The sequence below is a fragment of the Chiloscyllium punctatum genome, chromosome 3 (genome assembly GCF_047496795.1).
Source record: "Chiloscyllium punctatum isolate Juve2018m chromosome 3, sChiPun1.3, whole genome shotgun sequence".
Taxonomy (NCBI): Eukaryota; Metazoa; Chordata; class Chondrichthyes; order Orectolobiformes; family Hemiscylliidae; genus Chiloscyllium; species Chiloscyllium punctatum.
The window spans coordinates 146,604,700-146,623,936 of record NC_092741.1 but is presented as its reverse complement, the minus strand read 5'-3'; the positions used below and the strand labels follow the sequence as shown (position 1 = coordinate 146,623,936).

Genomic DNA, 19,237 nt, shown 5'->3' with positions numbered 1-19,237 from the left:
AACTGGGATGAATTTATCTTACACTGATACTGCGAAATGGATAACATTAGATTGGTAAATACTTTGCTCAATTTTTCATTCTCTTCAATTCAATGGAATTTCATTCCAGGAATCATTCTTGTCAACTTTTGCTGCGCTCCCTTCCATAGCCAGAACACACTTCCCCGGATAAGGAGACACAAACTGAACATAATACTCCAAGTGTGTCCGAACCAATCCCTGAATAATTCCAAGATATCCCTGCTCCAGTATTCAAATCCTCTCAGTATGAAGGCCTTCTTCACTGCCCACTCCACTGCCTGCTTATTTTCAGCAACGAGTCTGCAAAGGCACCCAGGTTTTGTTGCACCTCCCATCTATATAATATTCCTTCCTGGTTTGTCTACCAAACTGGATATCCTCATGTTTATCCACATCATTAGTCATCTATCAGCAATTGTCCAAATTACCCTGAAGCGTCTGTGCATCTTCCTCAGAGTTTATCCTCCCAGGCAGCTGTGTGTCATCTACAAGCTTGATGATATTACAATTAGTTCCCTAATCCAAATCATTAATATATATTGTGAACGCTTAGAGCACAAGCATTGATCCCTGCAACATCCCACTAATCACTGCTGCCACTCTGCAAAAGACCAAGTTACTCTTTCTTTCCAGTTTGCCAACCAGTTCTCTATCCATGTCAATACAGTAGCCCCAGTCCCATGTGCTTTCAGTTTACATGCTCATCCCTTATAATTATATGGGGCCTTTTCGGAAGCCACCTGACAATCCAAATAAACCACATCTACTTGCTCCCTTCTATCAACTCTATTCATTACATTCTCTCAAAATTCCTGCTTAACTTCCCTTTTGTAACTCCACGCTGACTCTGTCTGATCCTGTTACTGTTTTCCAAGTGCACTGCTATTAAATATTTTATAATAGACTCTAGCATTTTCTCTATTGCCAATATCAGGCTAACCAATCTATAATTCCCTGTTGGAAGGAGTAACAGGAATGCAGAGTACTGGGCTAATGGTAAGATTCTTGATAGTGTAGATGAGCAGAGAGATCTCAGTGTTCAGGTGTATAGATCCTTGAAATTTGCCACCCAGGTTGATGGTATTGTTAAGAAGGCATACAGAGTTAGCTTTTATTGGTAGAGGGATTGAGTTTTGGAACCACGAGGTCATGTTGCAGCTGTACAAAACTCTGGTGAGGCAGCAGTTGGAGTATTGCGTACTGTTCTGGTTGCTGCATTGTAGGAAGGATGTAAAAGCTTTGGAAAAGTTCAAAGAAGATGTTGCCTGGTATGGAGGGAAGGTCTTACGAGGAAAGGCTGAGGGACTTGAGGCTGTTTTAGTGAGAGAGAAGAAGGTTGGGAGGTGACTTAATTGAGACATACAAGATAATCAAAGGGTTAGATAGGGTGGACAGGGAGAGCCTTTATCCTCCGATGATGATGGCTGGCACAAAAGGACATAACTTCAAATTGAGGGGTGATAGACATAGGACAGATGTCAAAGGTAGTTTCTTTACTCAGAGAGCAGTGGGGGCATGGAATGCATTGCCTGCAACAGTAGTAAACTTGCCAACTTTAAGTGCATTTAAATGGTCATTGGATAGGGATATGGATGAGAATGGAATAGTGTAAGATAGAAGGCTTTAGATTAGTTTCACAGGCCGACGCAACATTGAGGGCTGAAGGGCTTGTACTGTGCGGTTATGTTCTATGTTCTCTGTTTTCTATCTATATCTCCTTTTAATATATAATGGGATTTGGTTAGCTATCCTCAGCTACCTTATTGACAAAGAAGGAGGAAAAATGGTGAAGGTGCCAGAAAAGAAGAGAAGGGAGTACTAATGATAATGGAGAGATATATAATTGCAGATTAGATGTGAATGGTAAGAGGCAGGTCATCCCTGCTGAGAGAAAATGGTGAAATTAGAAAATATGAAATCAAGTTCTTGCAGGAAGCAGGGCATAAATGAATGTTGCCTCTTTTATAGTGCTATCACTCAAAGTCTAATGACCTCCACTAAAATAATGAGATGACATTGAAGTTTCGTTTTTAAAAAGGCATATGAAAATTCATTTGTGATTCAACTGTATGTGTGTTATAACTAATATAAGTGAATTGGAGCAGTACGGTAAATCTTGTGAAGTTCTACAGTCGCCAAGTATGATTTGTTGCTCACGTACCAAAGTTTAGCAGTAAAACATGAGAGGTGGCTGTAATAACAAAAGTGTTGATAAATCATTTGCCTTCTCTATAGTGTCAGGGATATTAATGAAACCCAAACTCCGTCTTGCCCTTTTGTATGGTGTGTGCTGCTCTTTCAGTGACAAATGCAACATATTCTGTACTGCTTAGTAACAGGATATTAAAAGGTGGGAGTAAATTGTTGACTTCCTTTTCTGGATGCAAGAAAACATCCATGAACAAATGTCACCTGAAGGATTTAATGATTTCTTTATGCACAAAGTCAGCCACGCAACCATTTCTGCTGAAAATTATTGGCGCTAGTCAAGGTGCCTTTTCACAATCCCAGGAACATGACACCATGATCCTTTACGAGGTTCCATAAATCATACTTCGAGGGCAGTGGGATTCAAACTGCTTTTGAAAGAAGTTCCATGTAATCAACTGAAGAAAGGAGGCTAAACTGAGAGCAAGAGCAGCACACACTGGAACCTCAAAGCACTTGTTTTCAAGCACAATGCATTTCCCACATTCTTATGACAATAAAAGGAGCAACCAGGGGAACTGATTAGCTAAAAACTTAATTACAGGGAGGAAAACTGAGAGAAAAAAAATTGCATTTCCAGATAGGTTTCACCTTTGGCCACAAGACATTTGTGTAAACATTGGTTCTCTGCATGCTTGCACAGAGAGGACTCGTTTCCAGTTACTTTAAATTCAGTGAAAATTAACTTTTCATAAAGCTGTCGGAAGGTGTGTGATTTGTGATTGAAGATGGGAAGTTAAATGTTAACCATTTACACTAGTGTGTTGTGTGAACATCAATGATTCAATGATTAGTAAATTTGCTGGATGACAGCTGAGTCTGTAACAGTTTTCCAACGTTCATTCCCAAAATGCTCACAGAGTTTCGAAGTTTTTGTATGGTCTATGAGATCGCCTTTTAACATTTTCATGTCACAAGTCTGGGTTTTCTACCAAAGGCAGTCTGAACAGAGTAACAGATGGATGATCTCTTTATGCTCTAGGAGCTCAACGTTTCCACGGTTTCTGAGATCAACCTGATCTTAATCTGGTGAACTGATACAATTATGTCTGATAAGGAGTAACTGCTGTGTGACGGCCCGGTATCTGTGTTAGAGGTCTGTTGGGAGAGCAGTTGTCAGCAATGTCTTCACTGCACCTCAGAATCTTCAGCTTCTCTGATTTTGTGCAGTTTATGTGCATATCTCCGAGATGAGACACTGATTGGATCTGAACATGATAGCAATGCAGGCCCTCAGGCTGAGCAGAAAAACATCTTCAGAATTTGATGTGCAGTGAATGACTTCCTATGATATGATGCAAATTTAAATATCTGTCTCCAAAAGTTTAATTATGTTATCAGGTATTACAAGGTAAAACAAGTTAACTACAACTCCTGAGAATGCACAATGCCAGGGGCGTAGACCACACTCAGAAACCTACTCTCATCTGATGTTAAAATACAGTTGCCCTAGAGGTTACCAGGGTCCCTTTATAATGCCCGTTTCGTTGTCTTTTAATTGGAAAACGTCTTTCACTCAAAATTTAATATATACAGTTTCAAACGTCTCAGACAACATGTGACCTGGAAGAATTACAAATGGGTGGGGGGAGGGGGGTGGTAGTAGGGGGATTGGAGGGAACAGTAGAACTACAAAAGGATGTTGACAAGTTGGTGAAGTGGGCAAATTGGTGACAGATGAGGGTCAATGTAGAGAAGATTGAGATTACGCACTTTAATATGAAGAATGTTGAAAGACAGTATAAAATAAGCAATGCAATTTGAAAGAAGGTGGAAGAAAAGAGATATTTGTGTGATATATTGTACAGATTATAGAAAGTGGTGGGACAGATAACGAGAGCAGATAATAAATCATACAATGCCCCCAGATGACTGTCTGCGCGGCGTTAAACATTCTCCCCGTGTTGCGTGCATTTCCTCCAGGTGCTTCAGTTTCCTCCAACAATCGAAAGATGTACAGGTTAGGTGGATTGGCCATGCTAGATTGCCCGTAGTGTCCAAGGATGTGCAGGTTTGGTGGGGTTAGCCATACGAAATGCAGAGTTATGGGGATGGGATAGGGGGGGTGTCTGGGTGGGATCCTCTTCGGAGGGTCGGTGTGGACTCGATGGGCCAAATGGTCTGCTTACATGCTGTAGAGATTCTCTGAACCTAGACGGGGTAGAAAGAAAGAAACCTTCTCCGTTGCTGGAGGATCACTGATCAGGAACATAGATTTAAGGCAAGGAGCAGGAGGTTTAAAGGGCATGTGAGGAGAAATGTTTTGTTCCCACCGGGCGATGGGAATCTGGAACTCAATGCCTGAAAGGGTGGTCAGAAACAGAAATCATCATAACATTTAAGAAGCATTTTGGCAATGCCAAGGTATACAAAGCTATGGGTCAAGTGTTGGATTATGGGGTTAGAATAGTTCAGTGATTCTTTTTGTCCAACACAGACCACAACGGGCTGAACGGCTGCCCTCTGTGTTCTAGATCTCAATGAGATTCTGAGTGTGAATCAAACACCCAGTCCTTTCTGCAAGCAAGTGAAATATCAGGAGAAGAAAAATTAAGAAGAAGCATATCCTAACAAGTCAAAAGGTCCATTGAACTACCTTTCCGGCTTTCCCCTCTGCCGAGTGCACGTGTGTGTGTGTGTATGAATAGGAGTGTGAGTGTGTGTGTGTCTGTATGTGTATGAGTATAAGTGTGTGTGTATATGTGTGTATGGGTGTTAATGGGTGTGTGTGTATGTTTGTGTGTGTGGGTGTGTGTGTCTGTGTGTATATGAGTGTAAGTGTGCATGTGTGTATGTTTGTGTATGATTATAAGTGTGTGTGTGCGCGCGGGGGTGTGTGTGTGTGCTACTCTACCTCCTAATGAACTGGAAACTATTGAAACATTGAATAATTTTTCAAAGAATACCCTTGTGTGTATGTATGGGCATGTGTGTATGTGTGTATATGAGTGTAAGTGTGTGTGTGTGAGCGTGTGTGTGTATGAGTATAAGTGTGTGTGTGTATGAGTATAAGTGGGACTGTGTGTGTATGGGTGTGTATGGATATGTGTGTGTGTGTGTGTGTGCGTGTGTGTGTATGTGTGTGTATGAGTGTGTGTGTGTGTCTGTATGACTGTGTGTATATGTGTGTGCGCGCGCGCACGCACGCACGCAACAGGGAATGTTTATAAATGGCTTAGAGTTTCAACTGGTTGAGTTATCAGTCAACTGTTCTTAACTGTTTATCTGTAGTTAGTGTCCAATTATTTGTCATAAATCGTCAATCTTGTTATGTATCAAACTATGAGGTACTTTATGTTGACCTGGGTCTAAAAGGCAGGTAAAACAGGGAATTCTGCATACTTTTAAAAAGCTTTTAGTTTTTGTGTCAACTTCAGAATAGCAGGGCTTAATTTTCAGCATACCACCCCAATGAGGTGCAACACAACGTTAATGCTTAAATTCAGCTTTGGTCAATGGGTTTTGGAGTCCATTTTCTGAAAGGCTATTTATTTCTGCCTGGTAGCCTTGCTCACTGCAGCTAGTGCACTGCTAGATGGAGCAACATTACAAATTAGGAAGAGTTGTTTGCTACTCCACCTCCTAATGAACTGGAAACTAATGAAACATTGAGTAATTTTTCAAAGAATAACCTTTTTGTGGTGCAAGTTTATCTTTGTAAGGGAATCTACTTTGTCTTTTACATTCTAAGCAATTTCATTTCCATTGACTTCACTGATATAGGCTTAGGTCAGTTACAACTTAGTTGGTAGTATTCTTGCCTCTACGTTACAAAGTTATGAATTCAAGACTGATCACTCCCTGCACTAAATGCGGTGTGCTACACTGTCTTTCAGCTTGTGTTAAATGTTGGCCTATCTGACTTCTCAGGAGCATTCAAAAGATCCCATGAGGAGTTAATCCCACTGCCCCAACCAGTATTTATCACTCAAACAGCATAAGAAACACAAATTATTTGATCATTGTCATGTTGCGTCTTGTTTCATCTTGCTGCGTGCAAACTGGCTGCTGATTTTTCTACATCACAGTGGTGGTTACATTGATTCTAAATTTCATGGAAATGAAAGGCAGTATATTAATGTAAGTAATTTTTTTCTCCAGTAAATCAAATTGTACAGTACGTAAAAGGTGCTGTCAAATACTATCACTCAAAGCATTCCTACACTATTTGTTTTCCAAACACAGGGAACAGTTAACAGCATTAAATGTTTATTTAGCAAGAGTTTCAAGTTGATAATGCATAAACTGTAGCTAGCGTTGCATGCTTAACTATATGGGAGATCCTTTCTAGAATCCTAATGAGCGGATAATCGCAAGGTGATGAGTTTTCTTGTTTGAGTTACTTCGAGACGTGAGAGAAAATATCTAGGAAGATAACTACTCCCGTGCTGTTCAGGAGTATTCATTCACAATCTCAGTGAGAGGTGTCATTAATAACACATTGGGTTGCCCAACAAGTTGGATTGCCCGATGGTCTTATTATTAGATTCTTGAGTATCAAGAAGATCAAAGGTTATGGGGAGAAATGAGAGAATGGGGTTGAGAAACTTATCAGCCACGATTGAATGGCGGAGCAGACTTGATGGGCTGAATGGCCTAATTTCCGCTCCTCTGTCTTATGGTCTAATGGCCCTGTGCTCCTGATTAGAAGACAACATGAAAACAGAGGAAGACAATCAGAATGCTTCTCAAACTAGGAGAATGCTCATGCCTTTGGATTAAATAACCAATACAATTTTAATAATCAATAAGTTTGTTGCCCTGCACTCAGCGGAATACAACATGGCAAGGCTAGGAAAAATTAACTGTGGACTTTCTGTTGCCACTACCTAGAAATACTCCTCAAATTATAGCCTGCTGTATTTTCAGAAATCCTAATGTGGCATCCTGGGTCAAACAAACACTATCCTAATAACAGGTCAAACAAGGATTGTGGGTAATCCAAGATGGAGGACAGGAAAAATTTCTAGCTGTAACAGCTGTTCCTTTCTTTGAGGTATTTTAGGGCTCAGAGGTGATTTCCTTGAATTCCAGGAGCAGCAATTACTGTTTTATATGCTGTTGCATTGTTTTTGGAACTTTGGAAAAAAAAAGTCAAAACAACAGCAGTTTAAAAGGGAGAAGAACAGACAAAGGAAGCACATGGTGTGGACAGTGCAGGAGAGAGAAAAAACCTGCACAGTTACCGCCTTTGCTGTTTGAATTAGTGTATCGCTGGACATCGGGGTGCATCTGGGAAAATTAACAAACAGTGAAATTCACAACTAATCTTGGAAGAACTGTTGGGCGAAGTTCACAGCACAGAATCAGATAAGTTAATTGTTGTTTTAAGTCTGTCCAAGAGAAAGTCTGCAGTGGTGAGTATAGTGGATTATTTCTTGATTATATGTTTTTGGAGATAAGTCTCTTGATTAAACTTAAAATATAAGCTGTAGCTATTAATTTAACCTGGGGCAGTGTTTCTAGAGGAATAAGACGGTGTTATTTTCTGGGTCTGTAGATTGGGAAGGAGCAAAAATGGCCTTTGCAGTGATCTGTACTTCTTGTCAGATGTGGGAGTTTAAAGAGAGTTTAAGGGTTACTGTGGATTATATCTGCCATAAATGCTGTTGGTTGCGAATCTTATCAGATCGAGTGGATCGGTTGGAGAGACAAATAGAAGCATAGAGGAATTTGCAACAGTAACAGTATGTGATGGATGGCAGTTATAGGAAGGGGGGAAAGTCTCAGACACAGTCACGAGATGGGTTAACTCCACGAAGGGTGAGAGAGGTAGGCAGCTAGAGCAGGAGTCTTTTGTGGATATACCCATTTCAAACAGGTATGCTGTTTTGGAAAATGTAGGGGGTGATGGATTCTCAGGGGAACGTAGCACAAACAGCCAAGTTTCTTGTATTGAGACTGGCTCTAACGCAATGCGGGGTATGTTGGCTTCCAAGAGATCAATTGTGTTAGGGGATTCTGCAGTCAGAGGTACAGACAAACGTTTCTGTGGCCAGCAGAGAAAAAGCAGAATGGTGTGTTGTTTCCCTGGTGCCAGGATCAAGATGTCTAAGAGAGGGTGCAGAACGTTCTCACGGGAGAGAGGGGCCAGAAGGAGGTCATTGTCCACATTGGAACCAACAACGTTGGAAGGGAAAAGGTTGAGACTCTGAAGGGAGATTACAGAGTATTAGGTAGAAATTTAAAAAGGAGGTCCTCAAGAGTAGTAATATCTGGATTACTCCCAGTGCTACGTGCTAGTGAGGGCAGGAACCGGAGGATAGAGCAGCTGAATGCATGGCTGAGGAGCTGCTGTATGGGAGAAGGATTCACATTTTTAAATCATTAGAATCTCTTTTGGGGTAGAAGTGACCTGTACAAGAAGGACGGATTGCACCTAAATTGGAAGGGGACTAACTTATTGGCAGGGAAATTTGCTAGAACTGCTTGGGAGGATTTAAACTAGTAAGATGGGGGGGTGGGACCCAGGGAGATAGTGAGGAAAGAGATCGATCTGAGACGGGTACAGCTGAGAACAGAAGTGAGTCAAACAGTCAGGGCAGGCAGGGACAAGGTAGGACTAATAAATTAAACTGCATTTATTTCAATGCAAGGGGTCTAACAGGGAAGGCAGATGAACTCAGGGCATGGATAGGAACATGGGACTGGGATATTATAGCAATTACGGAAACATGGCTCAGGGATGGGCAGGACTGGCAGCTGAATGTTCCAGGATACAAATGCGACAGGAAGGATAGAAAGGGAGGCAAGAGAGGAGGGGGAGTGGCATTTTTGATAAGAGATAGCATTACAGCTGTGCTGAGGGAGGATATTCCCGGAAATACATCCAGAGAAGTTATTTGGGTGGAACTGAGAAATAAGAAAGGGATAATCACCTTATTGGGATTGTATTATAGACCCCCCAGTATTCAGAGGGAAATTGAGAAACAAATTTGTAAGGAGATCTCAGCTGTCTGTAAGAATAATAGGGTGGTTATGGTAGGGGATTTTAACTTTCCAAACATCGACTGCCATATGTTAAAGGTTTAGATGGAGAGGAATTTCTTAAGTGTGTACAAGACAATTTTCTGATTTGGTATGTGGATGTACCTACTACAGAAGGTGCAAAACTTGACCTACTCTTGGGAAATAAGGCAGGGCAGGTGACTGAGGTGTCAGTGGGGAAGCACTTTGGGGCCAATGACCATAATGCTATTCGTTTTAAAATAGTGATGGAAAAGAATAGACCAGATCTAAAAGTTGAAGTTCTAAATTGGAGAAAGGCCAATTTTGATGGTATTAGGCAAGAACATTCAAAAGCAGATTGGAGGCAGATGTTCGCAGGTAATGGGACGGCTGGAAAATGGGAAGCCTTCAGAAATAAGATAACAAGAATCCTGAGAAAGTATATTCCTCTCAGGGTGAAAGGGAAGGCTGGTAGATATAGGGAATGCTGGATGACAAAAGAAATTGAGGGTTTGGTTAAGAAAAAGAAGGAAGCATATGTAATGTATAGACAGGATAGATCGAGTGAATCCTTAGAAGAGTATAAAGGAAGTAGGAGTATACTTAAGAGGGAAATCAGGAGAGCAAAACGGGTACATGAGATAGCTTTGGCAAATAGAATTAAGGAGAATCCAAAGGGTTTTTACAAATATATTAATGACAAAAGGGTAACTAGGGAGAGAATAGGAACCCTCAAAGATCAGCAAGGCGGCTTTTGTGTGGAGCCACAGAAAATGGGGGAGATTCTAAATGAATATTTTGCATCAGTATTTACTGTGGAAAAGGATATGGAAGATATAGACTATAGGGAAATAGATGGTGACATCTTGCAAAATGTCCAGATTACAGAGGAGGAAGAGCTGGATGTCTTGAAATGGTTAAAAGTGGATAAATCCCCAGGACCTGATCAGGTGTACATGAGAACTCTGTGGGAAGCTAGAGAAGTGATTGCTGGGCCTCTTGCTGAGATATTTGTATCATCAATACTCACAAGTGAGGTGCCGGAAGACTTGAGGTTGGCAAACGTGGTGCCACTGTTTAAGAAGGGTGATAAGGACAAGCCAGGGAATTATAGACCAGTGAGCCTGACCTCGGTGGTGGGCAAGTTGTTGGAGGGAATCCCGAGGGACAGGATGTACATATATTTGGAAAGGCAAGGACTGATTCGGGATAGTCAACATGGCTTTCTGCGTGGGAAATCATGTCTCACAAACTTGATTGAGCTTTTGATAAAGTAACAAAGAAGATTGATGATGGCAGAGCAGTAGATGTGATCTATATGGACTTCAGTAAGGCGTTCGACAAGTTTCCCCATGGGAGACTGATTAGCAAGGTTAGATCTCATGGAATACAGGGCGAACTAGCCATTTGGATACAGAACTGGCTCAACAGTAGAAGACAGAGGGTGGTGGTGGAGGGTTGTTTTTCAGACTGGAGGCCTGTGACCAGTGGAGTGCCACGAGGATCAGTGCTGGGCCCTCTACTTTTTGTCATTTACATAAATGATTTGGATGCGAGCATAAGAGGTACAGTTAGTAAGTTTGCAGATGACACCAAAATTGGATGTGTAGTGGACAGCGAAGAGGGTTACCTGAGATTACAACAGGATCGGGACCAGATGGGCCAATGGGCTGAGAAGTGGCAGATGGAGTTTAATTCATATAAATGCAAGGTGCTGCATTTTGGGAAAGCAAATCTTAGCAGGACTTATACACTAAATGGTAAGGTCCTCGGGAGTGTTGCTGAACAAAGAGACCTTGGAGAGCAGGTTCATAACTCCTTGAAAGTGGACTCGTAGGTAGATAGGATAGTGAAGAAGGCGTTTGGTATGCTTTCCTTTATTGGTCAGAGTATTGAGTACAGGAGTTAGAAGGTCATGTTGCGGCTGTACAGGACATTGGTTAGGCCACTGTTGAAATATTGCATGCAATTCTGGTCTCCTTCCTATCAGAAAGATGTTGTGAAACTTGAAAGGGTTCAGAAAAGATTTACACAAGGATGTTGCCAGGGTTGGAGGATCTAAGCTATAGGGAGAGGCTGATCAGGCTGGGGCTGTTTTCCTTAGAGCGTCGGAGGCTGAGGGGTGACCTTATAGAGGTTTATGAAATTATGAGGGGCATGGATAGGGTAAATAGGCAAAGTCTTTTCCCTGGGTCCAGGGAGTCAAGAACTAGAGGGCATAGGTTTAGGGTGAGAGGGGAAAGATATAAAAGAGACCTAAGGGGCAACTTTTTCACGCAGAGGATGGTACATGCATGGAATGAGCTGCCAGAGGATGTGGTGGAGGCTGGTACAATTGCAACATTTAAGAAGCATTTGGATGGTATATGAATAGGAAGAGTTTGGAGGGATATGGGCCGGGTGCTGGCAGGTGGGACTAGATTGGGTTGAGATATCTGGTCGGCATGGACAGGTTGGACCGAACGGTCTGTTTCTATGCTGTACATCTTTATGACTCTATGACTCTATTTACACCACATGGAATTTCATAAGAGAACGCACAATTTTGAAAAAAATTGCCCTTTTCTCTTTGTCCTCTGGAAAATGCTCCTTCTGCTTGAACATTTATCGTCCAAGCTGTTAAGGTGCTCTCGTGCAGGGAGTTCCTGGATTGTGAGCCAATGGTGATGAAGGAACAATAATAGTTTACCGTCTTGAGATTAATGTTCTCTTTAATCTTTTGCTGGCTGTGTGGTCCTCCAAAATCTACACGTGGCAGTGATTTTCCAAACCACAAGTCAATACCATATTTGGTGTGTTGACACCAATTATCACATGTAGGACCTTGTGGCAACTGCACACAGCTTAGAGAGAATATTTGTCAAGGTGACATCTGCCTTGCAGACATCCTGGAGGTTATGGTGTTTCTGTGGATAGATTACTTCTGGTTTTCTTTCTCTGCATTCACGTTGTCTTCCGAATCAGAGCACAGGGTGATCGAAGGAAATTATATTCCCTCCTATTGAGAATGAGCAGTTGTGAGATCAATAAAATATCTTAAGATAGCATCAATGGATAGTCTTTAGTCCCTGCATTTTCACTATGTTTAAATCAGAGTACCTTCTTCTCCAACCTATCCATTCGTGACCCCTCAAACCTATAGAACTTCTAATCTCCTATAGTTTTATCCTCCTCTCACACTTTCCAATTATTCAAATGTAGGTTTGGTGATTTCTTACTATCTTGCCTTTCCTTTGCTCTGGTGGTTTCCTGCTTGTCTTTGGGACCTTGGCCTTACGATCAATTGGAGATGAAAAGCCATCAAAGCCTGCCTGCCACTTCTTATAGACTATTGACTAGAAGATGTAGTAACGCCTAAGCAGGAAAGTAAGTGTAAAATTTTCTGCAAACACATTTGGAAAAAAAAATAAGAATTCCTTTTCATAGAATCCCTACAGTATGGTAACAGGCCATTACTCTTCAGAGAGTCCACACTGACCCTCTGAAGAGTAACTCACCCAGATCCCCTCCCCTAGTACTCATCATTTACTCCTGACTAATACACCTAACCTACACAAGCCTGAACACTATGGGTAATTTAGATTAGATTCCCTACAGTAGGCCCAATCATCTGAAGAGTAACCTACCCAGGTCCATATCCCTCTGACTAATGCACCTAACGCTACAGGCAATTTAACATGGCCAATTCACCTGACCTGCATATCTTTGGACTGGGGGAGGAAACCCACACAGACACGGGGAGAATGTGCAAACTCCACACAGACAGTCACCCAAGGCTGGAATTGAACCTGGGACTCTGGTGTTGTGAGGCAGCAGTGCTAACCACTGAGCCACTGAGCTGCCCTTTTGTGTGATAGCATATGGAAAGAATGCCACCTTGCTTGTGGAATTTTAATTAATACTTATTGAATAAATATATAAATTCTACTTTTGAAAAATGTCAAATTAATTAACAGCATAAATCATGTGGGTTTCTTCAAGGCCTTGACAGTGTCCTTCTGATGACACAATAATGAAGTAGCCTCTGTCTAATCAACAGAGTTACCTCAGGGGAGTTTGAAATGCCCTTTATAGATTTAAGTCATCAGTGATTCAAAAAGAGCAGTGTGTCTTGAAGCGCTAGTAGGACCCAGTTCAAGTTCTACCATATCAGCTCTCTAACCTTGAGGAAGTAAAGCAAGAACAGTGAAATCATGAATGGATGAACCCATGCAACAACAGGGTTGAATGATGAGTTAATTTGCGTCAGATCTTTAAGCAGATTAGCAGCTGCATCGATTTCTGCTTTCTCAGAATTGATGACATCAGCTCAAAGATCAGAGCTTAAAATTAGATTGGTCCTGGACAGTTTGCCTTGGGTACACATTGCTTTAGGCAACTCAGTTATCAGATCAGCCTGACCATTTGACTTTTGTTAAAAGTCCCATCCGCTTTATACAGTTTCCCCTGATGATCGAACGTTATCTTCTGTTTCAAGGAAGTTTTCTGTCCTCTCTGAGCCTGAGCTGTGTTAAAGTGTGATAGGTGTACCGTCCCAGTCAAACTCCCTACCTGTCACTGAGCCTGGAGTGAGGACAATCTGATTTAGTGAAGGACTTGAGTCCGCACCAATAGAGATACTTGCACTTTCACAATGAGCCAATGAATGGTTTGGCTGGCAAAGCTGCTGTTGTCAGCAATAAGTCAGCATTTAGAGTCATAGAGATGTACAGCATAGAAACAGACCCTTCGGTCCAACACGTCCATGCTGACCAGATATCCCAACCCAATCTACTCCCACCTGCCAGCACCTGGCCCATATCCCTCTAAACCCTTCCTACTCATATACCCATCCAGATGCTTTTTAAATGTTGCAATTGTACCAGCCTCCCCCACTTCCTTTGGTAGACCATTACACACACTCTCTCTGTGCCCCTGAGGTCTCTTTTATATCTTTCCCCTCTCACCCTAAACCTATGCCCTCTAGTTCTGGACTCCCCCACCCCTGGGAAAAGACTTTGCCTATTTACCCTTACAATGCCCCTCATGATTTTATAAACCTCCATAAAGTCACCCCTCAGCCTCCGATGCTCCAGAGAAAACAGCCCTAGCCTATTTAGCTCAAATCCTCCAAACCTGGCAACATGCTTTTAAATCTTTTCTGAACCCTTTCAAGTTTCACAACATCTCTCTGATAGGAAAGAGACCAATATTCCAACAGTGGCCTAAACAATGTCCTGTACAGATGCAACATGACCTCCCAACTCCGACACTCAATACCCTGACCAATAAAGGAAAGCATACCAAACGCCTTCTTCACTATCCTATCTCCCTGCGACTGTACTTTAAAGGAGCTATGAATGTGCACTACAAGGTCTCTTTGTTCAGCAACACTCTCTAGGACCTTACCATTAAGTGTATAAGTCCTGCTAAGATTTGCTTTCCCAAAATGCAGCACCTCACATTTATCTGAATTAAACTCCATCTGCCACTTCTCAGTCCATTGGCCCATCTGATCAAGATCCCGTTGTAATCTGAGGTAACCTTCTTCGCTGTCCACTGCACCTCCAATTTGTTGACTTTTGATCACTATTTATTCTTTGATATCTAGGAATATTCCAGATAATCAAATTGAAAATCTTGGTTCTACATTCACTTTGCATGTGATGGATTTTTTGCACATGGACAGTATTTAGCGCACTTTTTTTCAAATGTTCTTTGATCATTTCCCTAACACTGATCTATCCTTTCATTTATTCTCATTTTCTTAAGGCTTAGGCAGTGGATTTCTATTGGATTGGTCCACATTTATAGACAAAGTACTGCAGTAGTTTGTCATTACCTTCTGCACAGTGGCTGGCTAGGAGGTCATTACCAATTTTTCATTACGTTCTGCCAGAAGATTTTCCTGCTCTTTTCCACCTGCCATCAGGACCATTGGAATGATTTGCATGCCGACAAAGCAGGTTTCTTGGCCAAAGACTGAGCATGGGACTCATCCCTGGAGATTCTGACCCAGAAGTATCAATGCCATCACTGTGCCTACCACACAACCTCCTCTCCCTTTGTGCAATTTAGCGTCAGTGGATTTTGCTTGGATTATTTTTCAGCGCAGAGGCATTAGTAGCAAGGTTTGTATTTATTTCCCAATCCTGGTCATCTTCAAAATATGATTGTGATGCACCTCCTCCAGTTGGATACAACAGAACAAATTGTTAAGCCATGATAGACGTGGTCAAGAATCTATCCTGGTGACGTGGGTCAAACCAAACCAGACTCTGGAAGGATAACAGATCGCCTTCTATGAACAAGGAAGACCTTTTAGAATAATTCAATATCTTCAGCTAACCTTTCCTGCTATCAATGTTTTAATTTCATAGTGAATATATAAACACAATTTTTAAAACCGCCATCTTGGGATTTTACTGCTTACTTGGTTATTAATGGTATCGCCATTATGATCCTTGCCGACAAACAGAAAGAACATATCCACACCTTGCATCTGTTATAACCTTAACAAAATTGGCGATAACCATTCTCTGGGCCATTCTTCAAGGAAATGGGATGTTTTCCCTGGAATGTCGAAGGCTGAGGGGTGACCTTATAGAGGTTTATAAAAATCATGAAGGGTACAGATAGAATAAATAGACAAGGCTTTTCCCTGGGGTGGGGGAGTCCAGAACTAGAGGGCATAGGTTTAGGGTGAGAGGGGAATGATATAAAAGAGACCTCGGGGGCAACTTTTTCAAGCAGAGGGTGGTACATGTATGGAATGAGCTGCCAGAGGAAGTGGTGGAGGCTGGTACAATTGCAACATTTAAAAGCCATCTGGATAGGTATATGAATAGGAAGGGTTTGGAGGGATATGGGTCAGGTGCTGGCAGGTGGGACTAGATTGGGTTGGGATATCTGGTTGGCATGGACAGGTTGGATCGAAGAGTCTGTTTCCGTGCTGTACATCTCCATGACTGTGTTATGCCTTGATCAGAGTCCACTTGTCAACTAATCAGCATCCTCTTATCTGATATAGTTATTTACATTGGCATTCTTGTGGATATCCCATCGATTGCAAGATGAAAAGCTTGAACAAAAACATTTTTTTTGTTTCAGCAATTCTTAGGAAACGCAGGACTTGCATTGAGATTGTACCTTTTATATTTTCAAGATCAAATATGTGGTCCATCACCTGCACTCTCACTGAGGAGACCCGAGAATTCCAACAGTCTGGCTTACATTGCATCAGGACAACAAGCTGCAGAGTGTGAATTGGGGGATCCAGAAACAGCTCATTGGATCAAGACTGGTGAACGTCAATCTGTCTGATCGCAAAGTAGCTGTAGTCAGCAAAGTGGCGGTGTGAGTGGATGATTTGGAGGTTAAATGGGGCTGCAGCAATCTGATTTATTTTTGATGATGCTCAAGGAGCATTCATGCTCCTGTGAATACCACAGTAATTATTTGCAAGAGCCTCTTGTGATGTATTGACTATAGAACTGCCAGAGTGTGCACAAAACAGTTTCAACTAAAATTGGCAGTCAGACCTGTATCCATGGAAGGGCCCCCAGATATGCTTATTAAAGAAGGCTATTTCCTGAAACAGCTTGACATCAGTGTAAATGTGACTGGTACAATCATAGGGGCATATCAAGTTTGAAAGTATTGATAGTAATTGTGGCAAAGCAGGCATCAGGGCATTAACATCGTCCCATTTGAGGACCACGTGCAATGCTGGTAAAAGATATCATTACAATAATGCCCAGACTTTGGAGGGAGTACAGAAAAGGCAACAAAGATTAAGTTAAAAATCACACAACACCAGGTTATAGCCTGTCAGGTTTATTTGGAAGCACTAGCTTTCTGAGCGAAAACAAACAAAAACTGAAATTGCGTGAGAAACTCAGAAGGTCTGACAGTAACTGTGGAGAGAAAGCGGAGTTAATCGTAGAATCTTTACAGTGTGAAAGCAGGCAATCGAGCCCACACCGACAGTCCAAAGACCGTCCCTATACAGACGCACCCACCCAACCCTATCCCCATAATCCTGAATTTCCCATGGCTAATCCATCAAGCCTGCACATCTCTGAACACTGTGGGCAATTTAGCATGGTCAATCCACCTAACCTGCACATCTTGGACAAATAAAGATCATCAGAACTTGCTACGACTTGCTCTTAGCAGAGGCAGGCCAGTCAAATTCAGAAGGTGTTTATTTTGGTACAATGTGAATCACCAGTGTAGTGTTATAATTCATTCTGAAGGCTAAACTTAAATCATGGTTTTAGTACACCTGTCAGTAATTCCATCAAATATTTTTGTTCGACTGTGAACTGTGTCTGAAAATAAAGCATAATTAAGTAAAAACAAGATTTGTTGAATCTGAAAGAACAATGTGAATTTAAAATAATAGTAATTTGACAAAAAGTCATCTCTATCATCCACTTATCACCTGTGTTTAGTTGGGAAGTGACAAATGCATTGCTACAAAGCAATTGCTCAAAATAAGTGACACTCAAAAAAGCTCCTTAGGCTGGACCAGGTTGAAGCACTTCATATTTAGACTAACTCACATTAGCAGCATGCTTACTGTTAGCAATATCGTAACAAATTGTTTATATAGAAAATATTTATAATTAATGCTTTTAGTTGCTCTTCTTTAATGTTATGCATATTGTCTATGTATTCTGCACCAACCCAAAGTGTCAAAATGCTTTCAGAGTGAAATATTTAGCAGTGCTCCATGAATATATGTAGTTTGAGAGATTTTCTGAATAACTATAACCAATTCCAAATGAAGACACTTTGATCTGGAACTTTGAGCTGGCATGGGCTTTTGCCCGAAACGTTGATTTCCTGCTCCTCGGATGCTACCTGACCTGCTGTGCTTTTCCAGCACCACTCTAATCTAGACTCTGGTTTCCAGCATCTGCAGTTATTGTTTTTACCCTACGACAATAGATCATAACCCCTGACCACCTACAGACACATTGATCTTTTAATTTAACATATGGGGTTTTTTTTGTTGAAAATTGAATGGATTTAAAAGGGCAAAATGCACCTCAAACTGATCTGTAACCTCCTAGGAGTTATCTCAGATTGAGAACATGATGGGAGAAAAGATACCAATCTGGGTGAGAGATGTGTTGTGTCTGCTCTCTTCAGAAAAACACAAGAACTGAAGTTAAAACCAGTTCAACTCTGGTCTATGTAAGTTAGTGGAATAAGGTGTGTTTGTTAGCTGAGGTGCTAATGTGTGTCAGTGGGCTAAGGTACTTATGTGTACTGGCCTGGGTTTCATACAATCATAGAACCCTTACAGTGTGAAAGAAAGTCACCTTGATTCCATACTGACCCTCCAAAGAGCATCCCACCCAGACCCAGGCCCACCACGTACCTCACATTTCCCATGGCTAATCCATCTAGCCTACACATGTCTGAACACTATGGGCAATTTCAGCATGGCCAGTCCACCTAACCTGCACATCTTTGGACTGTAGGAGAAAACCAGAGCACCCGGAAACACAGGAAGAATGTGCGAACTCCACACAGACAGTCACCCAAGGCTGAAATCGATCCCGGGTCCTGGACTCTGTGGGGCAGCAGTGCTAACCTCTGAGCCACCGTGCCACCCTGTTTGAGAGCCACTGTGCTGTGAATGTCAAACCACTCGTCACCTTTTCCATTGCAGCTTTTGTAATTTAATAGCAAGTCATTGAAAAGGAAGCAGATCAAAATAATGTCAACCAATCTGCGAAGCCAAGAATCCTCAAATCAGTCACTTAACTATCAAAGTGCGATTATCTACTCTTCACGAATGATCCAGAGACTGGTTTGTGAATCGTTTACCTTTTTTTCTAATCTGTATATATGTATGTTGTATTACTATTTCTTCTTGTGTTTAATAAACTTGCTTTTTATTAACTCAAAAAAGTCTATTTCAATTGATTCCCTCTTAAAGCAGAAGTTCACTTGCTCTGAGAAAAAAGTTTCCTCAAGGGAGGAGGACTTTTGTGAAGTCCCATTGTTGAAAAGAGCTACGGGGATGTGTGAAAAAAGGAGAGGAGTCAGTTCATCACTCCTCATC

General features: G+C 41.6%; 2 long non-coding RNA genes across 3 annotated transcripts in view; one reads left to right on the top strand and one right to left on the bottom strand.

The window, feature by feature from the left end:
• The window catches only part of LOC140466314 (uncharacterized), a 125,385-nt gene extending 106,341 nt beyond the window's left edge, over nucleotides 1-19,044 (top strand). For both annotated transcript variants that reach the window (XR_011955210.1, XR_011955211.1), the window contains exon 3: nucleotides 16,322-19,044. This is a non-coding gene — a long non-coding RNA (uncharacterized lncRNA). The remainder of the gene's footprint in view (nucleotides 1-16,321) is intronic.
• Nucleotides 1-19,237, bottom strand: part of LOC140466282 (uncharacterized) — a 65,340-nt gene that overhangs the window by 11,205 nt on the left and 34,898 nt on the right. The window lies entirely within an intron of this gene.